This window comes from Desmodus rotundus, chromosome 5 (genome assembly GCF_022682495.2).
Source record: "Desmodus rotundus isolate HL8 chromosome 5, HLdesRot8A.1, whole genome shotgun sequence".
Taxonomy (NCBI): Eukaryota; Metazoa; Chordata; class Mammalia; order Chiroptera; family Phyllostomidae; genus Desmodus; species Desmodus rotundus.
The window spans coordinates 93186179-93196996 of NC_071391.1; the positions used below are offsets into that span (position 1 = coordinate 93186179).

Below are 10818 nucleotides of genomic sequence, written 5' to 3' on the forward strand. Positions count from 1 at the left end.
TTGTTCTGTACATGTATTTTCCTTCTTAATCTCCAAAAAACTGGGAAAAGCTAGGTGCTTGATATTTGGAAAGCTCTAGGAATGGAGAAACACTACACCTAGACACTGAAATGTGGATGGTTACTCTAGAAATGTAAAACTGGTGAACTTGGAGAAGTTTTGCTTTACCCCCTTGATTTGTCACCACGAAGGGGTAAACTTCCCTTCAAAAAAGACTGCTTCACAGTTGTTATCTGAGATAGCTGGTCAAGACAAACTCCAGTTGTTGGTACCCTCAGCTGGTGAATAATTTTGGAACCTTCAAACTGACATTCTTTAAACATTTTTTCAACATTTTCTTAGTGGAGTGGGGGACAGAAAGAACAGATTGTCTAGTGACAAACACTATATATTCTTTCTTTATGTTCAAAAGATTTATTATATTGTCTTTCACAAAAATGCACTGGATAATTAAGAAGATAATTTTGTTCAGGCTATTGAAAGAGGGAGAATGCTCACTAATGAAGAATGCCTCAATGTGAAGGCAGGTCCTCGGTTTTGTAGAAGCAGGAAGTCCAGGGAGCCATCTAGGCCCATAGTGTCAAAAGAAAGTGGACAGTGAGTCTTATCTAAGTCAAATGGAAAAGGGTGGTTCTTTACAATTAGGGTTAGCTATTTCTCTGAAAACAAAAGGGCAGGATATGGGGACATTTCTTAACTGTTACTATTTTGCAGGAGCACAGAGCTCAGGTCAACATTGTCATGCCCTAAAGAGCAACATTTGAATTTTTAAAGAATTGCCTTTCATGTCACCATTATTTTCCTGTGACTTATTACTGGACAGCAGTCTTCACACTCACTAAACTCAGCTCTAATGATCTTTTTCGCATGTTCTTTCTTTTGCCTATCTGTGGCCAACACATCCTTACTTTTCTGTAGTTCTTGTTCTCCAGTTTTCATTTTCTATTTTCTGAATTGGGCGATCATGGCAAAATATTAAAGCGTTTACAATGTAGATGATAAAATAAATTATTAATCTTCAGTTCTCAGCACTAATCCAGGCATTATTCTGTCTAGCATTACCTAGCTGAGTGACTGTTGGCTGGTTAGTCTCAAGTTCAGGGTTGTGTCTGTGTTTCCACATAACAGATTTCTAGACACACAGTGCAAAAGTGCACTATAGAATTATGTTGGTGCTGCTGATGAATGGTGCACTGCTTAATTTTTGTTTTGTATTTTTTTCCTCTTGATGACATTTTACATGTTGCCAGTTGCTTGGAGAGTCCTGTGTGGCAGCTGGCATTAATAGGCACCCTATTTCCTACATATTTCAATAATTTTTATTATTTTTCAAATTGAATTTATTGGGGTGACATTGGTTCACAAAATCATATAGGTTTCAAGTGTATAATTCAACAAAACATCATCTGTACACTGCATCATTCTCCCATCATTGCAAGCAAAGTCTCTTTCTGATCCCATTTTCACACCCATTGCTCCCCTCCACCGAGGCCCAATCCACTGTACCCTCTATCACCATAATGTCCTCTGTGTCTCTGTGTTATGTATATATATATGTTTTTGGTACATCCTTCACCTTCTTTCATCCAGTTCCCCAATCTCCCTCTCCCCTGAGAGCTGTCAGTCTGTTCCTTGTATCCATGCCTCTGTTTCCACTTTGTTCATTAGTTATTTTGTTAATTAGATTCCATATAAGTGACATCATATTGTATTTGTCTGACTCAGACTGGTTTATTTCATTTAACATAATACTCTCCAGACCCATCCATGCTGTCAGAAAAGGTAAGTTTTCTTTCTTTTTATGGCTGCATATTCCACTGTGTAAATGTACCAGTTGTTTTATCCACTCAACTACTGATGAGCACTTGCACTGTTTCCATATCTTGGCTACTGTAAGTATGGTGGCAATGAATACAGCGGTGTGACACAGATCTCGGCCAGCAAGATCTGTTGTCGTGGTTTCAGTATTCCAATACACAAACACACGGACTACAGAGGTCCTGTGCGGGGAAAAGGGAAGACGAGGCCACTATCCCAAGAGGAGAGTGCCTCTGAGCTCCTCGGCCACTCCCTCAAGAGGGGAGCACCTCGACCCTTGCCTTGACAGGCTTTTATTGTTTTTCTAGGCCCCTTACATCAAAGAAGGTCCTCCTTTACTATGCAAAGGTTTGTTTGGGGTGGTTATCTTTTGCAGACAAAAGAGAGGGTGTTGCTGAATACATCAAAGGAGGATATTTGCAATGTAAAAGGAGAAGTGGTCCAAAGGGCTAGGTTCCATACCTGGAAGGTCTAGCCCAGATTTTAGGAAGATAAAGATACTCAGTAAACATTTGCTTGCCTCAAGGTGAGGGAGTTTTAGTAAGAGCAAGTCTCACAGCAGTCTAGGTACAATGCAGGCCTGATTTCCCACTGGAGAACTTATCCATGGACGTGGGTCCTGCCCGCCAACCTCGCTCCCCACTGGCTTTTCCGAGTGGGGGCTGAGCCACATTTCCCATGCTTGGAACAGTTCTCCACAGCGGTGCATATATTCTTTTGAATTGGTGTTTTGGGTTTCCTAGGATATGTTCCCAGCAGTGGGATTGGTGGGTCAAAAAGCAGTTCCATTTTTAATTTTTTGAGGAAACTCCATACTGTTTTCCACAGTGGCTGCACCAATCTAAATTCCTAACAACAATGTACTAGGGTTCCCTTTTGTCCATATCCTCCTCAGCACTTGTTATTTGTTGATTGATTGATGATAATCATTCTAGCAGGTGTAAGGTGTGATATCTCATTGTGGTTTTAATTTGCATCTCTCTGATGATTAGTGATGTTGAGCATCTTTTCGTATGTCTATTGACCATCTGTATGTCCTCTTTGGAGAAATGTCTCTTCAGGTCCTTTGCCTATTTTTTAATTGGATTGTTTGTCTTCCTGGTATTGAGTTGTGTAAGTTCTTTATATATTTGGGAAATTAACTCATTATCAGCTATATCAGCAGCAAATATGATCTCCCATACAGCAAGTTCTCTTTTCATTTTGTGGATGGTTTGTTTCTTTTGCTGTGCAAAGCTTTTTAGTTTGATGTAGTCCCATTTGTTTACTTTTTCCTTTGTTTCCCTTACCTGCAGGAGGTATATTGGCAAAAATATGGCTACATGAGATGTCTGAGATTTTATGCCTCTATTTTCTTGTAGGATTTTTATGGATTCATGGCTTACATTTAAGCTTTTTATCTATTTTGAGTTTATTCTTGTGTATGGTGTAAGTTGGTGGTCTAGTTTCATTATTTTGCATATACCTGTCCAGTTTTTCCCAAATCCATTTATTGAAGAGACTGTCTTTACTCCATTGTATTCTCTTGCCTCCTTTGTCAAATGTTAATTGACCATGAAGGCATGGGTTTATTTCTCGGCTCTCTGTTCTGTTCCATTGATCTGCCTGTTCTTATGCAAGTACCAGGCTATTTTGATTAAAATAGCCTTTTAGTATAGTTTGATATAGGTTATTTAGTACCTCTGACTTTGTTCTTTTCTCTCAAGATTGCTGAAGCTATTCGGGGTCTGCTTTGGTTCTATATAAATTTTTGGAATAGTTGTGAAATATGCCATTGGTATTTTGATAGGAATTGCATTAAATCTATAGATTCCTTTGGGTAGTGTGGACATTTTAACAATGTTAATGCTTCCAATCCATGAATATGGTATGTGCTCACACTTATTTCTTTCTTCCTCAATTTCTTTCTTCAATGTCCTATACTTTTTGAGTACAGGTCTTTTACCTACTTGGTTCAAATTATTCCTGGTACCTTATTTTTTTTCATTTAAATAGTAAATGGGATTGTTATCTAAGCTTCTCTTTCTGATGGTTCATTTGTACTTTCTGATAGTATAAGAATGTCTCTGATTTCTGAATATTAGCTTTGTATTCTGCTACCTTTCCAAGTTTATTTATTAGACCTATTAGCTTTTTTGGTGAATTCTTTAGGGTTTTCCATGTTCAACATCATGTTATCTGAAAATAATGGCAGTTTTACTTCTTCCTTTCCAATTGGATGCCTTTTATTTCTTCTTTTTGTCTGATTGCTGCAGCTAGAACTTCCAGTAATATGTAGAACAAGAGCAGTGAAAGTAGACATCCCTGTATTGTTCCTGATCATGAAGGAAATGCTTCTAGTTTTTGCTCATCAAGTATGGTGTTAGTTATAGGTTTGTCATATATGGCCTTTACTATGTTGGGGTATGATTCCTCTATTCCCACTTTGCTGAGATTTTTTTTTAATCATAAAAGGGTGCTGGATTTTATCAAAGGCTTTATCTGCATCTATTAATATGATCACGTGATTTTTATTCTTTATTTTGTTAATGTGCTATATCATGTTTATTGATTTCTGAATATTGTACCAACCTTTCATTCCCAGAATAAATCCCACTTGATCATGGGGTATGATCTTTTTTTTTTAAGTATATTTTATTGATTATGCTATTACAGTTGTCCCAAATTTTCCCCTTGCCCCCCTCCACCCAGTATCTCCCTACCCTCCAGCAATCCCCTTCCCTTAGTTCATGTCCATGGGTTGTGCATATAAGTTCTTCAATTTCTCCATTTCCTATGTGTTTTGCAGCCTGTGAAGGCCTGACAGGTCTACGCTAGATTCGGGCAGATCGAAGAAAATGCGTGGAGCTGTGAGGATGCTTGATATGCCTTTATTCAAGGGTGGGGAAGCCACACATGCTGCAAACTGGGTGTCCCCCTGCATGGCTCTGCATGGTACAATGCATGTCACCTGTCCCCTTGTGTGGCACCTGTCATGGCATCCAGCCTGGAGTCCCTATCCCCCAGTACTAGAGGTAAACAAAGCCAACAGGGTGCCAACAGATCTTATGCAACAGAGCTTCATACCACACACACAAGCCCATCAAGGCTATGGGAACAGTTTATTGGACCCAGTCTCAAGGCTATGAGAACACTACTTATCAGGCCATTCTCAAGGCTATGGGAAACCACTTCCCTTGGTTGCCCAGACACCTGAGTGAGGAAGCCAGACTGCCTCTGTTTACCCTACCCTAGGCTATTCTTACCTTCCCCCTGTCTAGTTTGTTCCTACCACTTAATCTTAATCCCTGTACCATTTCCCCATTCTCTCCCATCCCCCTCCCACTTGATAATCCTCCAAATGATCTCCATATCTATGACTCTGTTCCTGTTCTGGTTGTTTGCCCAGTTTGGTGTTTTGTTTTTTAGGTTCATTTGTTGATCATTGCGAATTTGTTGCCTTTTTAATGTTTATGGTTTTGATCCTCTTCTTCCTCTTAAACAAGTTCTCTTAACATTACCTATAATATAGCTTGGTGGTGATGAACTCCCCCAACTCCACCCTGTCTGGGAAGCACCAAATCTACCCCACCATTCCAAATGAAAGCCCTGCTTGACAGAGCAGTCTAGGCTGTAGACCCTTGCACCTCATCACCCTGAACACTTCTTGTCAATCCCTTCTTCCTTGCAAAGCTTCTTTCAAGAAATCTGCTGACAGTCCTGTGGGAACTACTTTGTAGGTAACTCTCTGCTTCTCTCCTGCTGCTTCCAAGATTCTCTCTCCATCCCCAGCTTTTGGCATTTTATTTAAGTATATTCTATTGATTATGCTACTACAGTTGTCCCATTTTTTTTCCTCCCATTTATCCCCCTCTGCCCTGCACTGCCCTCCCTCTAGCATTCCTCCCACCTAAGTTCATGTCCATGGGTCATACACATAAGTTCTCTAGCTTCTCCATTTTATATACTATTCTTAACCTCCCCTGTCTATTTTCTACCTACCAATTATGCTTCTGATTCTCGGTACTGTATCCCCCATTCTCTCCCCGCCCCCTCCCCACTGAAAACCTTCCATGTGATTTCCATTTCTGTGATTCTGTTCCTGTTCTAGTTATTTGCTTAGGTTTTGTTTTTGTTTTTTAGGTTCAGTAGTTGATAGTTGTGAGTTTGTTGTCATTTTACTGTTCAGAGTTTTGATCTTCTTTAATTTCTTAGATAAGTCCCTTTAACATTTCATACAATAAGGACTTGGTGATGATGAACTCCTTTAGCTTTACCTTGTCTGAAAAGCACTTTATCTGCTCTTCCATTCTAAATGATAGCTTTGCTGGATAGAGTAATCTTGGATGTAGGTTCTTGCCTTTCATGACTTCAAATACTTATTTCCAGCCCCTTTTTTCTGCAAGGTTTCTTTTGAGAAATTAGTTGTTAATCTTGCGGGAACTCCTTTGTAGGTAACTCTCTCCTTTTCTCTTCCTGCTTTTAAGATTCTCTTCTTATCTTTAATTTTGGGTAATTTAATTATGATGTGTTTAATTTTGGTGTGTTCCTCCTTGGGTCCAACTTCTTTGGGATTCTCTGAGATTTCTGGACTAGCCTGTCTATTTCCTTTTGAGATTGGGGAATTTTTCCTTCATTATTTGTTCAAATAAGTTTTCAATTTCTTGTTCTTTCTCCTCTTCTGGCACCCCTATGATTCGGATGTTGGAATGTTTAAAGTTGTCCCAGAGGTTCCTGAGCCTCTCCTCATTTTTTTGAATTATTTCTTCACTGTGTTGCAGCCATTCAAGGCCAGGCAGGTCCACCCTAGCTTCAGGGAGATGAAAGAAAATGCGCAGAGCCATGGGGATGCTTGACATACCTTTATTCACAGGTGGGAGAGCCACACATGCTGCAAGCTGCATGTCTCATGTGAGAAGCCCCTACTTGCTTAAGTACTAGAAGTGAACAAAGCCGGCAAAATGCCAGAAAATTATATAATATAACATAATTCTGCATATGCGAGCCCACTTCATGTTACGGGAACAGTTTATTGGACCCAGTCTCAAGGCTATGAGAACACTGTGTATCAGGCCCTTCCAAGGCTATGGGAACACTGCTTCCCTTAGTTACCCAGACACCTGGGTGAGGAAGCCAGACTGCCTCCACTTACCCTACATTCATTCTGTTATGATTGAATGTTTATTTCTTCCTTCTGTTCCAAATTGTTAATTTGAGTCCCAGTTTCCTTCCCTTCACTGTGGTTCCCCGTGTATTTTTCTTTATTTCCCTTTGTACAGCCTTCACTTTTTCCTTTAATTTGTGGCCACACGCAATCATTTATGTGAGGATCCTGATTACCAGTGTTTTCAAGCCTGCATCTGATAGGTTGGCTATCTCCTCATCATTTAGTTCTTTTTCTGGAGTTTTGATTTGTCCTTTCATTTGGGCCATATTTCTTTGTCTTGGCACACCTGTTACATTGTAAGAGGCAGAGACTTAGGTATTCACCAGGGTGGGGCAACCCACTTCACTGCTACATTGAGGAGCTGTATGTGGGGGAGGGGTCAGAGAGGGAACAATGCCATTTGCTTGGCTCTCCTCTGGCTTTCAGTCACTTCCCCCACCACCCACAAGTGAGTTATGCCTTTCTGATGCTAATGTCTGGGTTCTTGGGCTTGTATATGTTCAGGACTCCGTGGGCCTCTCCAACGGACTCTACTGTGAGACTGGAAGTTTCTCCCACCACTGAAATCCCCACAGGTTCTTATAGCCAGAAGTTTGGAAGCTTTCTTTCCTAGCGCTGGAACCCTGGGTTGCAAGATCTGTCTCACTCCCCAGCTGTTCCTCCTACTGTATCTACACTCAAATGTGGGACCACCCAGTCTACCAGCTGCCACCTTGCCACATGTCCACTCCACCCCGGCTGTCCATCTCCACCCCTCCTACCAGTCTGGTTGAATGTTTCTTCTTTTACTCATTGGTTGTCAGACTTCCATATGGATTGATTTTTTGGCTGTTCTGGTTGTTTTTTGTTTTTAAATCGGTTGTTATCCTTCTTCAGGTTGTGCGAGGAAGTGAAGTGTATCTACCTACATCTCCATCTTGGCCGGAATATCCATAGTATTTTCTTACAGTCCTTTGTATTTCTGTGATGTCAGTTGTTACTTCTCTTTCATTTCTGATTTTATTTATTTAGGTCCTCTTTTTTTTCATGATGAGTCTGGTTAAAGGTTAGTCAATCTTGTTTATCTTTTCAAAGGACCACCTCTTGGTTTCCTTGATGTTTTACATTACTTTTTTAGTCACTGTACAGTGGAACCTCAATTCTCGGGCTTACTTCATTTTAGGAGGCTGTTCGAGAAGCAATTTGTTTGGAACCTGAATCATAATCGAGTATTTTCTTTTTTTTTTTTCCTGATAGATGTGTGACTGATCATACAGGTATCAGCATGAAAGGGTTGTCAGGTCAAGAACTGAAGTTTTGTTCAACAACTTGAGACCTTTTTTTCATAAACAACTTGGTCAAGAACCAAATTGTTTGAGATGGGAGATGATTGAGAGCTGAGGTTTGACTGTATTTTCACTCTATAATTACTTCCGTCCTTCTACTTACTCTAGGCTTTGTTCGTTATTCTTTTCCTAGTTCTTTTAGGTGTAGGTTGGATTGTACATTTGAGATTTTCTTGCCTCTTGAGGTAGGCCTGTAATGCTATGAACTTTCCTCTCAGGACTGCTTTCACTGTGTCCCACAGGTTTTGGTTTGTGTATTCTCATTTTCCTTTGTTTCAAAGTATCATTTGATTTCATTGATCTCATTGTTAATCCATGCATCATTTAATAAAATGCTACTTAGCCTCCATGTGTTTGAATGTTTTTGAGTTTTTCTATTGTAGTTGATTTCTACTTTCATACCATTGTGGTCAGAGAAGGTACTTGATATGATTTCAATTTTCTTAAATTTTTAAAGACATTTTGTATCCCAACATATGGTCTGTCTTTAAGACTGTTCCATGTGCACTTGAGAATAATGTATATTCTGCTGCTTTGGGATGAATTATTCTGTATATATCAACTAAATTCATCCAATCCAGTGTGTCATTTAAGGTCACTGTATCCTTGCTGATTTTTTGTCCTTAAGATCTACCCATTGATGACATTGGATTGTTAAAATCCCCTTTAGGACTGTATTGCTGTTGACCTGTTCCTTAATGTCCACCAAGATTTTCTTTATATGTTTAATTGCTCCTATATTGGGTGCATATGTGTTTACAAGGGTTATATCGTCTTGTAAGACTGGTCCCTTTAGTGTTATTAGTGACAGTTTTTCTCTCTTATTATTGCCTTTGTTTTGAAGATTATTTTGTCAGATATAAGAATTGCTACCCCAGCTTTTTTTGTTTATTTCCATTTTATGGAATATTTTCCCATTCCTTCACTTCAGTCTGTGTGTGTCTTTTGTTCTAAGGTGGGTCTCCTGTATACAATATATATATGGGTCATGTTTTCTTATCCATTCAGCCTTCCTAAGTCTTTTGATTACAGCACCTAATCCATTTACATTTAAGGTTATTATTGATAGGTACTTATTTATTGACATATTTTCTTTTATAACTATGTTCCTCTCTCTCTCTCTTTTTATTTTTCTTTCTTTTTCTTAAAGCGGGCCCTTTGACATTTCTTGCAATATTGGTTTGGTGCTAATGAACTCCTTTACTTTTTTCTTATCTGGGAAGCTCTTTATTTTGCCTTCAATTTTATTATTTTTTTAAGGGGGGGTTGTCAGATGATTTTTAGTTGAATTATTTTCCTTTGTAATTCTTAACTAGCTGGGCATTCCACTGTACCACTGTTGATGTCATCTATGATGTTATGAGGCTGGCGGCCATTGACATTGCAGTCCACAGACTGGGCCGTCCCCAGGATCTCTTTAATGGTTCCAGAGAGTTCTGTAGCTAAAGATTGGTGCCACATCTGTCAGGTAATGTTGACACATTCATCAGAAGTGATATTTCCACTGTGCTTAATGTTTTTGTGATTGTTGTTGTTCTTTCTGTCTTGTAGTGGTTCTTTGAGGGCTTTGATGATCAGGGCAGAGGCATAAGGCACTACCTCAATCTGGGCCTGTCTGTTCTGAATGGTCAGTTTCACTGTAATCCTCAGACCCCTCCAGTCACTTGTTGCTTTGGTGATGTCATTACCAACCTTTCTTGGAGACAGGCCCAGGGGGCCAATCTTGGGGGCCAGGGCAGATATGGCACTGACTTTCCTTCCAGTGCATCTCAGATAAACAACTTTGATCTCATTGGGGTTGAACTTTGGCAGCATGGTGGAGGTGGCTAGTGATGGATGAAACTGGATTTGGGACAACCAAAGAAAGTTGCACCTTCACCTCCTCTGAGCCAAAAGCCAAAAAGCTGCCTTCAATTTTAAATGATAGCCTTGCTGGATAGAGTAATCTTGTTTGTAAGTCTTTGATTTTCATCACTTTGAATACTTCATGTCAATCCTTTCTGGCCTGAAGTGTTTCTATTGAGAAAGCAGCTGACAGCTTTATGGGAGCTCCTTTATACATAAATAATTGGTTTTCTCTTTCTGCTTTTAAGAATCTCTTTGCCTTTGATCTTTGGCATTTTAATTATGATATGTCTTACTATGGGCCTCTTTGAGTTGCTCTTTACTGGGACTCTGTGCTTCCCAAACTTGTGTGACTTTTCCTTCACTAGGTTAGGGAAGTTTTCAACCATTGTTTCTTTAGGTTTTCTATCCCTTGCTCACCCTTTTCTCCTTCTGGAACCTGTATGATGTGGATGTTGTTACATTTGATGTTGTCCCAGAGGTCCTTAGACTTTCCTCATTTAAAAAAAATTCTCCTTTCTTTTTGGTGGTCTGCTTGGGTGCCTACTGTTATCTGGTCCTTTAAATCACTGATTTGATCCTATGCTTTATCTAACCTGCTTTTGATTCTTTCTGGTGTATTCTTCATTTCAGATATTGTATTCTCTGTTTCTGACTGGTTTCTTTTATGGGCTTTTTTCCCCC

General features: G+C 39.6%; 1 pseudogene; it reads right to left on the reverse strand.

Moving 5' to 3' along the window:
• Positions 1-9597: 9597 nt before the first annotated feature.
• Positions 9598-10119, reverse strand: LOC112315230 (large ribosomal subunit protein uL11-like; annotated as a pseudogene).
• Between the last annotated feature and the right edge of the window lie 699 nt (positions 10120-10818).